Source organism: Chlorocebus sabaeus, chromosome 2 (assembly GCF_047675955.1).
Source record: "Chlorocebus sabaeus isolate Y175 chromosome 2, mChlSab1.0.hap1, whole genome shotgun sequence".
Lineage (NCBI taxonomy): Eukaryota > Metazoa > Chordata > Mammalia > Primates > Cercopithecidae > Chlorocebus > Chlorocebus sabaeus.
The window spans coordinates 49,250,453-49,265,288 of record NC_132905.1 but is presented as its reverse complement, the minus strand read 5'-3'; the positions used below and the strand labels follow the sequence as shown (position 1 = coordinate 49,265,288).

At 39.3% G+C, this 14,836-nt stretch overlaps 1 protein-coding gene across 3 annotated transcripts in view; it reads right to left on the bottom strand.

The window, feature by feature from the left end:
• KIF16B (kinesin family member 16B) overlaps positions 1-14,836 on the bottom strand; it is a 313,597-nt gene that overhangs the window by 208,263 nt on the left and 90,498 nt on the right. The gene's annotated exons all lie outside the window — the stretch shown is intronic.

The window sequence follows — 14,836 nt, the reverse complement described above, 5'->3', positions numbered from 1 at the left end:
GTAGCATACACATAAAGGGAATATCAGAGGAGAAAAAAGAGAGAAAGGAACAGAAGCAATATCTGAAGCAATAATGGCTGACAGTTTCCCCCCAAATTAACATCAGACACCAATCTACAGATCAAGGAAGTTCAGAGTATGATATATGCCCCAAAACAAAACATAATAAACAAACAAACAAAAAGTATACCTGGGCATAAAATATTAAAACTTTAGAAAATTAAAGGTAAAGAAAAAAAATCTTGAAATAAGTCAAAAGGGAAAACACCTTATCTATAAAGGGACAAAGCCAAGAATTACATCCAATTATTTCTCAGAAACCAGGCAATCAAGACGAGCATGGAGTGAAATATTTAAAGTTTTAATAAGAAAAAAAAAAAAAAAAAACCCTGCCCACCTAAAATCTGGTACCCTATGGAACTGTCCTTCAGAAATGAAAATTTTAAGAGATAACACTGGAGAAGGAATAAATGAAGATAAAATTTTAAAGTTTATTTCTTTAGTCTTAATTGATCTAATAGTTAACAGTTGATATGCTAGGAAAGGAGAGAAAATGGAATCATACAAAATGCTCAGTTAAAAGCATAAAAGGCAGAAAAAGTGTGGAAGACAAAAATAGAAACAAAGACCAAGATAACAAGTAGAAAACAGTAATGAATATGATAAATATTAATCCAACTGTATCAGTAATCACTTTTACACATCAATGGTCTAAATAAACCAATGAAAAGACATACATTTTCAGAGTGGATCAAAAAATAAGACTCAACTGTCTATTAAAAAAAACCCAGTTTAAATGTAAAGACAAATTATGACTGAGAGTTAAGACCTGGAAAAAAAATATCATGCTACTCTAATCAAAAGAAAGCAGGAGTAGCTGTATTGATTTCAGACAGAGTAAATGTCAGAGCTCAGAGAGTTATCATGGATAAAATGGAAATTATAGGCCGGGCGCAGTGGCTCATGCCTATAGTTCCAGCACTCTGGGAGGTCGATGCGGGTGGATCACCTAAGGTCAAGAGTTCGAGACCAGCCTGGCCAACATGGCGACACTCCGTCTCTATCACAAATACAAAAAAAAATTAGCCGGTCATGGTGGCGGGCGTCTATAATCCCAGCTACTTGGCAGGCTCAGGTAGAATTGCTAGAACCCTGGAGGAGGAGGTTGCAGTGAGCTGAGATCAAGCCACTGCACTCCAGCCTGGGCGACAGAGTGAGACTCTGTCTCAAAAAAAAAAAAAAAAGGAAAACTATATAACAATAAAGGAGACAATACTCCAAAAATACAAACATTAATGTGTATGGCATAACAATAGAGAGTAAATATACATAAGGCAAAAACTGACAGAGCTGAAAGAACAAATAAACGAATCTACTATTAGATAGTTGAAGATTTCCAACACTCCTCTATGAGAAATGCACACATCCAGCAGGCAGAAAACCAATAAAGACACACTTAAATTCAACAGTACTGTCAATTAAGGGAATCTGATTAACACCTATAGACTACTTCATCCAACAACAGCAAATTACACATTCTTTTCAGTCTCACATGGAACATTCACCAAGACAGACCATATTCTGGGCCATAAAACATCTTAACAAATGTAAAGGAACATGGGCAGAGTGGTTCATACCTATAATCCCAGCACTCTGGGAGGCTGAGATGTGAGAATCGCCTAAGGCTACAAACTTGAGATCAGCCATTGGCAATATAGTGAGACCCTATCGCCACAAAAAATAAAAAATTAACTGAGTGTGGTGGTGCACGCAAGTAGTACTAGCTACTTGGGAAGCTGAGGCAGGAGGACTGCTTGAGCCCAGGAGTCGGAGGCTGCAGTGAACTTATGATGGTGCCACTGTACTCCAGCCTGGGTGACAGAGCAAGACCCTGCCTCTTAAAAAAAAAAAAGTGATTCCAAAATGGTTTCCTTTTGGACCACAATAGAATTAAACTAGAAATCAACAACAGAAAGATAGCTGGAAAATCCTAAAATATTTGTAGATTAAATAACATACCTCTAAGTAACATGTGGATCAAAGAAGAAATCTTGAGAATTTTAGAAATATTTTAAACTAAATGAAAACGAAAACAACACTTAGCAAAATTTGCATAATACAGTAAACACATTAGGGAAATGTATAGCATTCAATGCGCGTGTTAGAATAGATCAAAAATCAATCACCTAAATTTCCACCTTAACTTAAAAAAAAAAGTAAATTAAATGCAAAGTAAGCAGAAAAAAATAAATACTAAAAATTAGAGCACTATACTACTATTAAAAAGGTCAAAATTCAAAACACTGACAACACAAATGCTGACAAAAATGTGGAGCAACAGGAACTCTCACTCACTGCTGGTAGGAATGCAAAGTGGCACCATCACTTTGCCAGACAGTTTGGCAATTTCTTTTGAAACTAAATGTGCCCTTTCCATAAAAACCAGTAATCATATTGTTTGGTATTTATGCAAATGAACTGAAAACGTATGTGTACACAGAAACCTAAAGACGGACGCATACAGGAGCTTTACTCATAATTGCCAAATCGTGGAAGCAATCCAAAAGCAGGTGAATGGATTAAAAACAAAACAAACACACACACAAAAAAGGTGGCACGTCCAAACAATGGAATATTAAATAGCTCTAAAAAGAAATGAGTTATCAAGCCATGAAAAGATATGGAGGAATATTTAACGTGATTACTAAGTAAAAGAAGCCAATCTAAAAAGGCACATATGGCATGATTCCACCTATATGACATTTTGGAAAAGGCAAAACTATGGAAAAAGTAAAAGGATCAGTGATTGCCAGGAATTAGCAGGCAGAGAGGGTTGAATAGTCAGAGCACAGGATGTTCTTAGGGCAGTGAAACTACTCTTTATGATGTTATAATGGTGGACTACATCTTTATACATTTGTCAAAATCCATAGACTGTACAACAGCAAGAGTGAAGCTTAAGGTACATTCTAAATTTTGAGTGACAGTGATGTGTCCATGTGGTTCACTGATCGTAATAAATGTGTCACTGTGGTGAGGGATGGCAACAATGGGGGAGGTTGTGTGCATATGGGCCAGGAAGTATATGGGAACTCTCCACACTTAAAGCTCCATTTTGTTCGTTTTGTTTTGTTTTGTTTTGTTTTGTTTTGTTTTGTTTCAAGACAGGGTCTCACTCCGTCACCCAGGTTGGAGTGCAGTGGTACGATCACAGCTCACTGCAGCCTCCAACCCCCAAGGCTCAAGCAATCCTCCTACCTCAGCCTCCTAAGCAACTGGAACTACAGGCATGCACCACCATGCCCAGCAAATTTTTTTACTTATTTTTTTTGTAGAGACAGGGCTTCACCATGCTGCCCAAGCTGGTCTTGAACTCCTGGGCTCGAGCAATCTGTCCTACTCAGCCTCTCAAAGTGTTGGGATTACAGGCGTGAGCCACTGCGCATGGCTTCAGCTCAATTTTGTTTGAACCTAAAACTGCTATAAAACTAAGATTGATTTTTTTTTTTAAGCAAAAGTTAAACAACAAAATCACACTGAGATGGTTTCTATTTCTACCCCAGGGAATGTGAGCACAGAACCTTCACTCCGTTCTCACCTCATCTTCCCTTGTTCCTCCCTCAATTCTCAGATCCACTAGTAAGTGAGATAGAAAACACAGGAGATACAAAGAGAAGAATCAAATGGGAAGTGGAAAAATGAGAGGGAATAGACATTGGGCAAAAACACATTCTCAAGTAATCTCTACTGAACGAGGCTTTGAACAGAGAGAGCTAACCATCATGAAATCTTGGTACCTCTCAAACTCTACTACAAAGCCCTCTGGAAACTTTCCCTCTTCATGAGTTTACAAAATTTAAAAAATTGACCCAAAAAAAGCCAATCTTGCATTGAAAAGCAGTATGAATAACTGACATGAAAGGGTAAAATGGAAAAAATTCTTTGATTTGGGAAGCATAAAATACGAGTCCTAAAATACATCTTCACTGTCACTCTGTGAAGACTGAGCCTCCAGGACCAGTAGCTTTCTCTCTGATGGAAAGTGGTCCCTTCTAGCAACATAAGGGGTTCTGCCCTTTGACCAGCATATTATAAGCGCTGACACAGGTATGCCCCAACGACATGATGGTAATAACGCCATACGTGGTAAATGGTAAAATTTTTTATCATCACAATTTGAATCTCTGCCTCACAATGACACAATCTTGAATCTTCCTTGCAGATCTCAAACAGAAACTCACTTCACATATTTAACCACAAACAGCGTAGACATCTCTCTTACAGAGAGGGCTCATTTTAAAATAAGGATATGCCTTAATATTTAGTCATAAAAGCCTTAATAAAAATATGATTTAAAAAAATCCATCACAGAATGGTGCACAAGCAAGCTGAGGGCTCTTTTGACCCACACACTGAGGCCAAACTACCTAAAGCAATTATTACACATACTGAATTCACTGTGAGACAGAAAGTATGGCTAATTTACTGCCTTTGGTACTTAAGAACTACCCATATTTACTCTTACTTTTTTCATTAAGGTTTTTTGTTAATCATATCTTCTGAAATTCTGTGATTACACAAACACCAAAGATAATGACATGACTTACCTTGTTTCTTACATATAGCTCCAAACATTTAAACAAATATGAGTCCAAAATTCAAGAACTCCATGCCCAGCCCAATGTTAACATGAAACGAGGTATGAACAACAAAAATTACAACCATAGCTACTGTCGTCTATTGAGCACATTTGATGTGCTAAGCCAGGAGTCAGCAAACTAATGGTCTGAGGGTAGCACTCTGCTGTTTTTGAAAATAAAGTTTTATTGGACACAGACATGTCCCATTTGAGGTCTTTTTTGTTTTGTTTTGTTTATTTTTGTTTTTGTTTGTGATGGAATCTCGCTCCATCCCCCAGGCTGGAGTGCAGTGGTGCAATCTTGGCTCACTGCAAGCTCCGCCTCCTGGGTTCATGCCATTTTCCTGCCTCAGCCTCCCAAGGCGCCCGCCAACAATGCCCGGATAATTTTTTGTATTGTTTTTTTTTTAGTAGAGACAGGGTTTCACCGTGTTAGCCAGGATGGTCTTGATCTCCTGACCTCGTGATCCGCCCACCTCAACTTCCCAAAGTGCTGGGATTACAGGCGTGAGCCACCGCGCCCCGCCCCATTTGAGGTCTTATCTGCATCTGCTTTTGTTTCACCTCCACAGAGATGAGTCATTGTGAAGGATCATACAGCCTGCAGGGCCTAAAATATTTACTATCTGGTTCTTCACAGAAAGTCTGCCAATCCCTCTTGTAGGCACAGTGCTAAGTACTTTATATAGATTATCTCTTTACATAGATTATTCCAGTGAGGTGGAAAAGATTATTATCCCCATTTTAAGGAGAAGGAAACAGGTTTATCAAAATTGAGTCACAAACAGCCAAGCCAGGCTTCGACCCCCAAAACTGCCAAGCTCCACTGGGTAGGATCGGAGAGGATAACAACCCTAACTTCATGGAACTGCACTGGTATAAAGGTCAAGGACTTCCAAAGCATCTGAAATTAAAAAAAAAAAAAAAAACAAAGTAAAAGGATTAAGCCCATCTCAGGAACAGAGAGACTCCCACACACCCTGAGGAAACACTTCCTGAATGGTGTCATTAGCATTGATATCACGGCATTGCCAACTTTCCCATGATAACATCATGCCCCATCCTCTCACTACGCTGTGTTTAGGGAACAAACCTCTCGACTGACTGACCGCCTGCCTACTGACTTTGCATTCTGCCCTTGCCAACCTATTCTATGTGCCACTACCATGCCAAGAGAAAGTCATCACCTAAGGGCATATCATTTGTTTTGAGTTAAACAGAGTTTGATAGACCAACCTTAGAACCTATCCACGAGGAATATCAATATTCACAGGATAAAAACCAGATCTACATTCCGAGAAACTAAGAACATCAATCATTTTTCAGAATGCCACTATTTTCTAAGACAACAGGTTTTTTTAGCAGAAAAATTTTCACCATTTTAATAGGAAAAGACCAAATGGTAACCTACAAAGAATAAAAAGCAGTTCTGTTATAAGGAATCCATTCAGGCTACAAGTCTTCTTAAGTCCTGGACACGAAAACCGCAAAAAAGCATTTAGCTTAGAGCCCGACAGAAGTCCTCAGAACACAAGGAAGTTTGCAGCAAGCAGACCCCTCCATTCATCAGACTTAGAGCCACAGAGCACAAGAGAATCCTCAAGGCTTTCCCAACTTTTTATAAACAGGCCAGCTAAATTTTGCTTAATCTGATGTTTCCCCAGACTTACTTAAGCAAAGATTTTTCTCTCCCTTTACAGAACCATATTAATACTAAAACAGTCCCTCAACAAACATTTCCCAAGGGTCTGCTATGTGATAGGCACTGAACTAACGGACTGGAACTAGAATCTGGGGAGGATACATATTAAATATAAAATTGCAAGTTATTAAATGAATATTAGTGCCCCATGGAAGAGATTACAGGGACTAGAGTAGACACTTTGAGAAATGCTAGTATAGGAAGGACACTGGACTAGGAGCCAGAAAACTATATTCCCACCTCAACTTGGATCCCAACTCCCTATGTAATCCCAAAGATCACTACGTAAGGAATGCAGTATGTGCAGACCTCAGATTCTCCCAACTATGACATGACAAGGTAGGATAAGATCAGCTCTGACTCCATCCATTTTGAATTCATTCTGTGTCATTAATTCAATGTGAAATGAGAGAAACGAATAAGAAATTTCAATACACTACTTAGACACTTCAAAAGAAATACTGATGGCTCAGATAATGAAACTAAACTGGAAAAATGTCTTCAGAATAAATGTCCAGAATGTAAATGAGCTCTGAGTATTTTTCCTGAAGCAATAATGAAGCAGTAAGAACTTTAATGGGGAAATTAAGGTCTGATATGATCTAATCCACACTCCTTCTCCAGCCCTGGCATCTCCATCCTCCCTCCCTGCTGCTCCAAGCTCACTCAGTGTTCCTAAAAGCTCCAACTTCTTGGGTAACAGAATTTTCTGAACTCAGGCCATCAGAAAGTCCTTCTTGCTCAATGCAGGACCCTTAACATCTATGTGGTTCTATGGCTACCCTCAAGGTCAGCTCTCTCTGAACCCCTCCTGACATCCGCACTACCATCTTCCAAAATACCTAACCTGTTGACCAAGCCTTCCTTTGTGACCCACCAATCCTAACACTGGCTTTTAGCAGGCTTTGTCACTTACTAGCTGTGTCAAGTTTCTTACCCACTCCAGCTTCTGTTTCCTAATATAGAATAACAAATTTGTACAGTAAGGATTTTTATGCAATTCCAATGTGTATAAACATGTGAAGTGCTTAGGGCAGAGCATAGCAAGCGCTTATGCTCAGGACAGCCTCCTGCTTTCCCTTCCTTCTTTATGAACAGAAAGTTAGTTTTATTGAGGAGCACAATATACTCAGCTGAAGAAACAACTTCCTAACCTCCCTTGCAAGCAAGATGCATCATGTGGCACAGGTCTGCTATGAAATATAAATCAGAGTTGCTGATTGGGGCTGAAAAGAGGAGTAAACTCAGCAAACATATACTCCTTTGCCCTTTCCCATTTTTCCTGACAAATTTTAGATGTGATGATGTGGTCACAAAAAGGTCTCAAAACCATAAGGGGTAGACAAAGAGAATTACAAAGGCCTCAGCTCTGCAACCACGCACCACTAAACCCAGGCCACCAGCAGTCAGTCTAGTTCTGTAGTTTTTGGTGAGGGAAAAACAGAGGCAACTTCTAACCGCCTTAGGGTATGTTTTCTCAGGTTGCTCTTACTTGCAGCCAAAAGCACTCCCTGATCCAGTTAACTCTTATTATTATTAAATTAGCACCTGCAACAATTTATTTCATTGTCTGTTTACGTTTGGTTTCTCTACCAGACAAAAAGAGTCTTATTCATGCTCATACAACACCTCTCACCAAGCAAGTGTTCAATAAAAGTTAAATGAATGAATGAAGTGACAATAATGGCCATCAGAGTTTGTCTCCAGTTCTTTTATAAGAGAAAAGCATTACTCTTAAGTTTCAGAAATATTTTTCTTCCTCCCTAACTGAATATTCTTCAAAGAATTTAGTATTTGTAAAAGTTCCCATAAAGTGCCTGAACCTAAAGTTATTTCTTTAACAAGTACTGACATAAGAGTATTGTGTGCCAGGCACTGCTTTCAATGCTTTCACAAACAACTCCTTTTATTCTCATAACCACCAAATGAGTTAGGTACTATTACCCCCTTTTTATACATCAGGAAGCTGAAGTGCAGAGAAGTTAAATAAGTCACCCAAGGTCATACAGTCAGCAACCAGCAGAGCCAGCACTGGATTACATACAATTTGGTTCCAGAGTTAACTGTCCTTAACTGATATTCTTCACTACTTCTCAACCACTAACTGTGACGGTACATTCTTTCTGTTTCTGTGTCAACAAGGAAGGAGCTGGGAGAAATTCGATCTGAATATCTATGAAGATTCTTGGCTCCACAGACCAGCTGGGACCCAATGCAGAGGTTACTTGGCTAGAGTGGACATTATCAAATGTACAACAAAGGATGACAGAAATAATTGTGCAAGGAATTGTATATTTTAATTCTCTTAAGAACTTCCACAGTTGAAGATGAGGAAAATGAAAGGCAAAAGAAGAAATGATATTACAAGAAAAGTCTTTTAAGTGGCAAATACAAGTAAATGACACAAAAAGCTTTCTAATGGCAAGCTAATCAAAATGACTACCTAAGACACAATTTTAAAAAAACTTTTAGCTGTAAGATATTACCCAGGTACTCTGCTCTTGAAGCAACATTAGAAAAATTATTTAAAAGAACTCCAGGAATGTGAAGATGCATTTTCATCTTTCTGCAGCAATTCTCAAAGTAGCTACAGGAAGACATTCCAGCTGAATGATTACTTATACTAAATTCTGCACAATTTATCTCTCACACAGATTCTGCATCCAGTAATTATCAGCAACCAGGCCCAATTCCATGGTATTGACAGTGGTATCTGTCACGTCTTCAGGCAACTCCACTACCAAGGGCCCTGCAACAAACACAAACAAGCAGAGCAGAGCGTGTTCTCCTATCTACAGTGACATCTAGTGTTAAGAAACTAAAACGCGCTCTGTAGAACATTTATTCCCATTACTATTGTATTTAAATGCATATTATAAAACAGGAATATACATAACTCTTAAGGTAAATAGTTTTTCCCATAATTGGGATTGCCAATTGTCAATTGTATTATACTCCAATCTTTAAAATATAAGATTAACCCATTGAGAAGACACAGTTGCTTTGTTAAAGTGAAGAAATCATTTTGTTCTCCAACAGTTTTGTTTTAAATGCAAACATATCCTTACTTACTAACAGCAGACTGGAATGTCAGGGGATTTTGCAGACATTAAAAGACACCTTGTTAAATTTAACAAAAAGCAATCTGGCTTAATATAATAATAAATACAAGCCCTTTATTCAAAATCAACTGGTAAAATCTCTGAAGGAGAATAATTTAAATGCAAATGAGCCCATTATAGAATGATTTCTGATTTAGGTATATCATGGGCTAAATCTTGTCTCCAAATTTTACATCTTAAAATTAGATTCTAAAAGATGCAGGCTAGCCACATTCTCCTCATCAAAGTGAAGTATCATTTCGGTTCTGACAACAAAGGTGTTTGGATACCTTTTTTTATTTTATTGATTTATTTATTTAGAGACTGAGTCTCGCTCTGTCGCCAGGCTGAAATGCAGTGGTGTGATCTTGGCTCACTGCAAACTCTGCCTGCCAGATTCAAGTGATTCCCCTGCCTCAGCCTCCCGAGTAGCTGGGACTACAGGCGTGCACCACCACACCCGGCTAATTTTTGTATTTTTAGTAGAGATGGGGTTTCACCATGTTGGTCAGGCTGGTTTTGAACTCCTGACCTCATGATCCACCCGTCTCAGCCTCCCAAAGTCCTGGGATTACAGGCGTGAGCCACTGCACCCAGCCTGGATACCATTTTTAAAGGTAAATAAGGCAAAATTAAAGACTACTGGATTAGAAATGAGAAAACAGAATCTAGCCCTGGGTCTACCTAAAAAATTCTGAGACCAAGTTATGTAATTTTTCTTGCCTTCAATTTCCTTGTGTTTGTGTTTTTTTGTTGTTGTTGTTTCTTAAGAAAAAAAAAAAAAGAAAGAAAAAAAAAAAAGAGGGTGGGGAAGACAGGGAAGAGTTTAGCCTAGATTCTTTCCTGGACTCTTTGCTCTAACATTCCATGTTCTATGAACAAGATGATCTCTAAGATCTCTTTCAACCTCACTTTAGTTATTTAAGTCCTACACAGTGCCACAGCACTTTGAGGAGAAGAGTGTTAAGACACATTAAGACTCAAGCAACAAACAAAGTTTGCATTGAAATCGGTATGGAGTAAAAGACCTCTTTAAGATGTTTAGATGATGACTCCTGACCTAAGTCAAAGATGTACTAAATCCCATCCACTATGACTCTGCACTTCCAAAACCAGCAAGTATCATCTAAAGTCTCTTAATAAAGACGTTCAGAAATCGTGTCCTTTAAGGGGGCTTTATTGCTAAGCCAGGATAGTCATGCACATGCTGGGTAAGTGAGGATTTGCTAACAGAGTATGTTTTAGGTCTTTGTTTAGGTTACAGGGAATGTTTGCTGAAAAGGTTTTCTAAGATGAAGAAAGAATTCTAAATAATTCAAAATATGCCTGGCATTTTCTACTACAATTATGGTTATTACTCTCTTACTTGGCAGAAACAACTTTGACCTGGCTGAAAAGAAACAGCTAAGGCTTAGAGGTAATAGCTACAAAAGATAAAAGGGGGAGGAAGCAGACCAGCAGAATGAGTAGTCAAACTAAACAAGGAAGAGAGAAAGGAAATGAAGCAAGCAGAACCCAAAAGACTCACCACAGTTGGGATGGCTCCAGACCACTGCACTGGAATACCCCAAGGACCTCAGAAGGTACCGATGGGCATCTGGGACGAGTGGTGACTGTATGAGTGACAGTTCTCCAAGATAACTGGGATGGCAAGTTTACGCAAAACTGAAGTAGAGTGAACAGGAGACAGTCGGAGGAGTGCCCAGAGGCTGAGGATGTTAAATGCTGGGACAAATCACTTGATGACAAGGTTCAGAGGGCAAATCATTTGAAAATGATGCAAATTAAAACCAACCAAAAGTTTTTTTCCATACCTTCAGGAAATTCAAAATAGAACCATAATGTGATACAACTAGATAGCCACTAGAGCAGCTAAAGTGAAAAGGACAAAAAACAGTGAATGTCATAAGGATGTGGAGTGACTGGGCTTCAGAGCAGGTGGGAATGCAAATGGTACGACCACGCTGGTAAACTACTTTCAGTATCTACTAAAGCTAAACATACAATAGTCCGCCTTTATCCACGGTTTCACTTTCCAAGGTTTCAGTTACCCACAGTTAACTGTGGTCCAAAAATATTAAATGGAACATTCTAGAAAGAAACAACTCAAAAGTTTAAAATTACACACTGTTCTTAGTCTCATGATGAAATCTCTCACCTTCTCACCCAGGACACAAATCACCCTTTTTCCAGCATATCCATGCTGTATCTCCCCCAGACTATTAGAAGACAGTTATCAGATCAACAGGTGTACCGTTTGTATTCAAGTCACTCTTATTTTAATTGTTCATGGCCCCAAAGCACAAGAGTAATGATGCAGGTATATCGTTACAATTATTTGATTATTAGCTATTGCTGTTAATCTCTTACTGTGCCTAATTTATAAATGAAACATCATATGTATATGCATAGTTTACATAGGGCTCAGTACTATCCAAGGATTCAGGCATTCACTAGGGGTCTTGAAATGTATCCCCTGCCAATAAGGGGGGCTACTGTATACCTGCTCAATAACCCAGCAATTCTACTTCCATGTATACACCTAACAGAAATATGTGCATACATTCACCAAAGACATGTTGAAGAAGATTCATGGCAGTACAATTTCTAACAGCCCAAAACAGAAAACAACTGAAATTCAAAGAGTACAATGAATAAACTATGGTATAGCCACATTGCATTACACAACTATGTACAAAGACGTAAGTAGATCTCATAAACATAATACGGAATAAATATGGTAAACATACACCACGGAATACTATGCAGCCATAAAAAGAAGCAAGATCAGGTCCTTTGCAGGGACATGGATGGAGCTGGAAGCTATTATCCTCAACAAACCAATGCAGGAACAGAAAACCAAATACTGCATGTTCTCACTTAAAAGTGGGAGTTGAACAATGTGAACATAAAGAAGACACAGGGAGGGGAACAACACATGCTGGGGCCTGGAGACGGCTGGGGCAGGGGGAGGGAGAGCATCAGGAAAAATAGCTACTGAATGCGGGGGCTTAATACCTAGGTGATGGGTTGATAGGTGCAGCAAATCACCACGGCACACATTTACCTCTGTAACAAACCTGCATATCCTGCACACGTACCTCAGAACTTTTTAAAAAATTAATATTGAATAAATAAGGCCAGTCAAACACAAAAATATACAGTTGTGCACTACATAACGTTTCAGTCAGCGATGGACTGCATATACAATGGTGGTACCATAAGATTATAAAAACCCCATATTTTTACTGTACCTTTCCTATGTTTAGATACGTAAATACTTACCATTGTGCGCCAACTGTAGTGTTCAACAGAGTAACATGCTCTACAGGTCTGTAGCCTAGGAGCAATGAGCCATACCATATAGCCTAGGTGTACAGCAGGCTATACCATCTAGGTCTGTGTAAGTCACTCTATGATGTCTGCACAGTGACGAAGTTGCCTAATAACATAATTCTCAGAACACATCGTTGACATCAAGCGACATGTGACTGTGCTCTGTACATTCCATGTGTACAAAGTTCAAAGCAGACTAAACAACACTAAGCTTTCAGACCTCAGGCTAGACATCTCCCTTGGACGGAGGAGGAGTACTGCTAGAAGGGGACATGGCAGGGACTCCTTCGGGGCTAACACTGTGTTTTTCTTCACCTGGGTGCTGGATGTACGGGTGTGCTTAGTTACTGAAAACCCACCAAGCAGTACTTGTGATTTGCATAATATTTGGTATAGATATAATACATAAATGCCCAGATAGAGGCTGGGCTCCAAGGGCATATTCAAAAAGGAAGAGTATTTCAAAACAAAAACCCAGAAACAAGGGACAAAAAGAAGGCCCTCATTGAAGACCTTTCATGACAGAGAAACACAGCAAGGTCCTTACACCCAAGACATGGGCCCTCTGTACAGCCTTCTAAGGAAGAATCCAAGTCTGTCTTAGACAGAAGGAATCCTCAGAGTTCTCCTAGACCAGCCTACTCACTTTTGATTGAAAAAGCTGAGACCAACAGAGAGAATATAACTTAGTCAAAGTCACAAAACTAGTACGTGACAGGTCCAAAGGCAAAATCCAGGTCACCTCAGTTAGTAAGACTTAAATAATTATAAAATACTCAAGATATGTCAAAAGAATAAATTACGTGAAAACTCAGAATGAGTAGGAACTCAACAAAGGACAAGGCTTTTGTGTATTTCATTCAAATGAGATAAGCAGTGAAGAGGTGACACAATGCATGAACATCCAGAGAGGAGGAAAGTGCTAGGAAGCTGGCAATGTCTACACATCTTAATCTGGATGTGGGTTACATGGGGGTACACAGAGGTAAAAATTCATGAGCTGCATATACCATCTCTTCACACTTTGTGTACGTTAAATCTCAAAAGTCTACTCAAATGGTTTTTTTTTAATGTTCTATGAACAAATAACTGCATTTAACAAAATGAATCTATTCAGTTAAAATTTCTTTTCGAATGGCATCACCCAGTGTCTCCAAATGCTTGTATGAGTGTACAATTTGGGGATTGCAAAACATGCCAAGTTAAACAAACCATTTGATTCTATGAACCTATTACCATGCAATAAACATGGAGAGATGTGTTTGAAGGGATGATCTTCCACATGCTCTAGGGCTGTGGTTCCCAACTCTTGTGAGGTTCAGGACACTTTCGTCAAAAATAGAGATTTGGGGATATCACACCCCTAATCATTCTCCTTCCATGTGTCTGCAGTAGGCTGAGAAAACTGTTTTTAAAAAAGATCCCCAGTGATTCTGAGTGGAAACCACTTCTGTATGGAAGTGATTTAAAGACAGGGTCTCACTCTGTCACCCTAGCTGGAGTGCAGTAGTGCAATCACAGCTCACTGCGGTCTCAACCTTCCAGGCTCAAGCAGTCCTCCTGCCTCAGCCTCCCAAGTAGCTGGGACTACAGGTGTATGCCACCTGTCTAGCTAATTTTTTTTCTGTAGAGACAGGGTCTCTCTGTGTTGCCCAGGCTGGTCTCAAACTCCTGGCCTCAAGCAGTCCTCCCACTTCAGCCTCCCAAAGTGCTGGGATTAAATGCATGAGCTACCACACCTGTCCAAAAATCAACTTCTGAGGTGGAGAATAACTGCTATATGTGGTTTTGGATGAGAAACAGGACTTCGCAACCTAAAGAAGTGTCACGTCAAACTCTGTTGCTTGACTTCCATCAACTCTGCTGGGAATGCCAGTACACTTTCACTCTAATTGCGAGAACAAAAAAGGTTTAAATGTTTAATGTACTGGACCTAGAGGAAAATGGCCATCTTCCGTGATGTCTGTGTTGCTAGATTCTTTCAGGGAGAATTCAGAGCTATTTGGAACCAACTCCTCTCATCCATTTGACAAAGACAACTTAGGAAGGTTGGTTTTA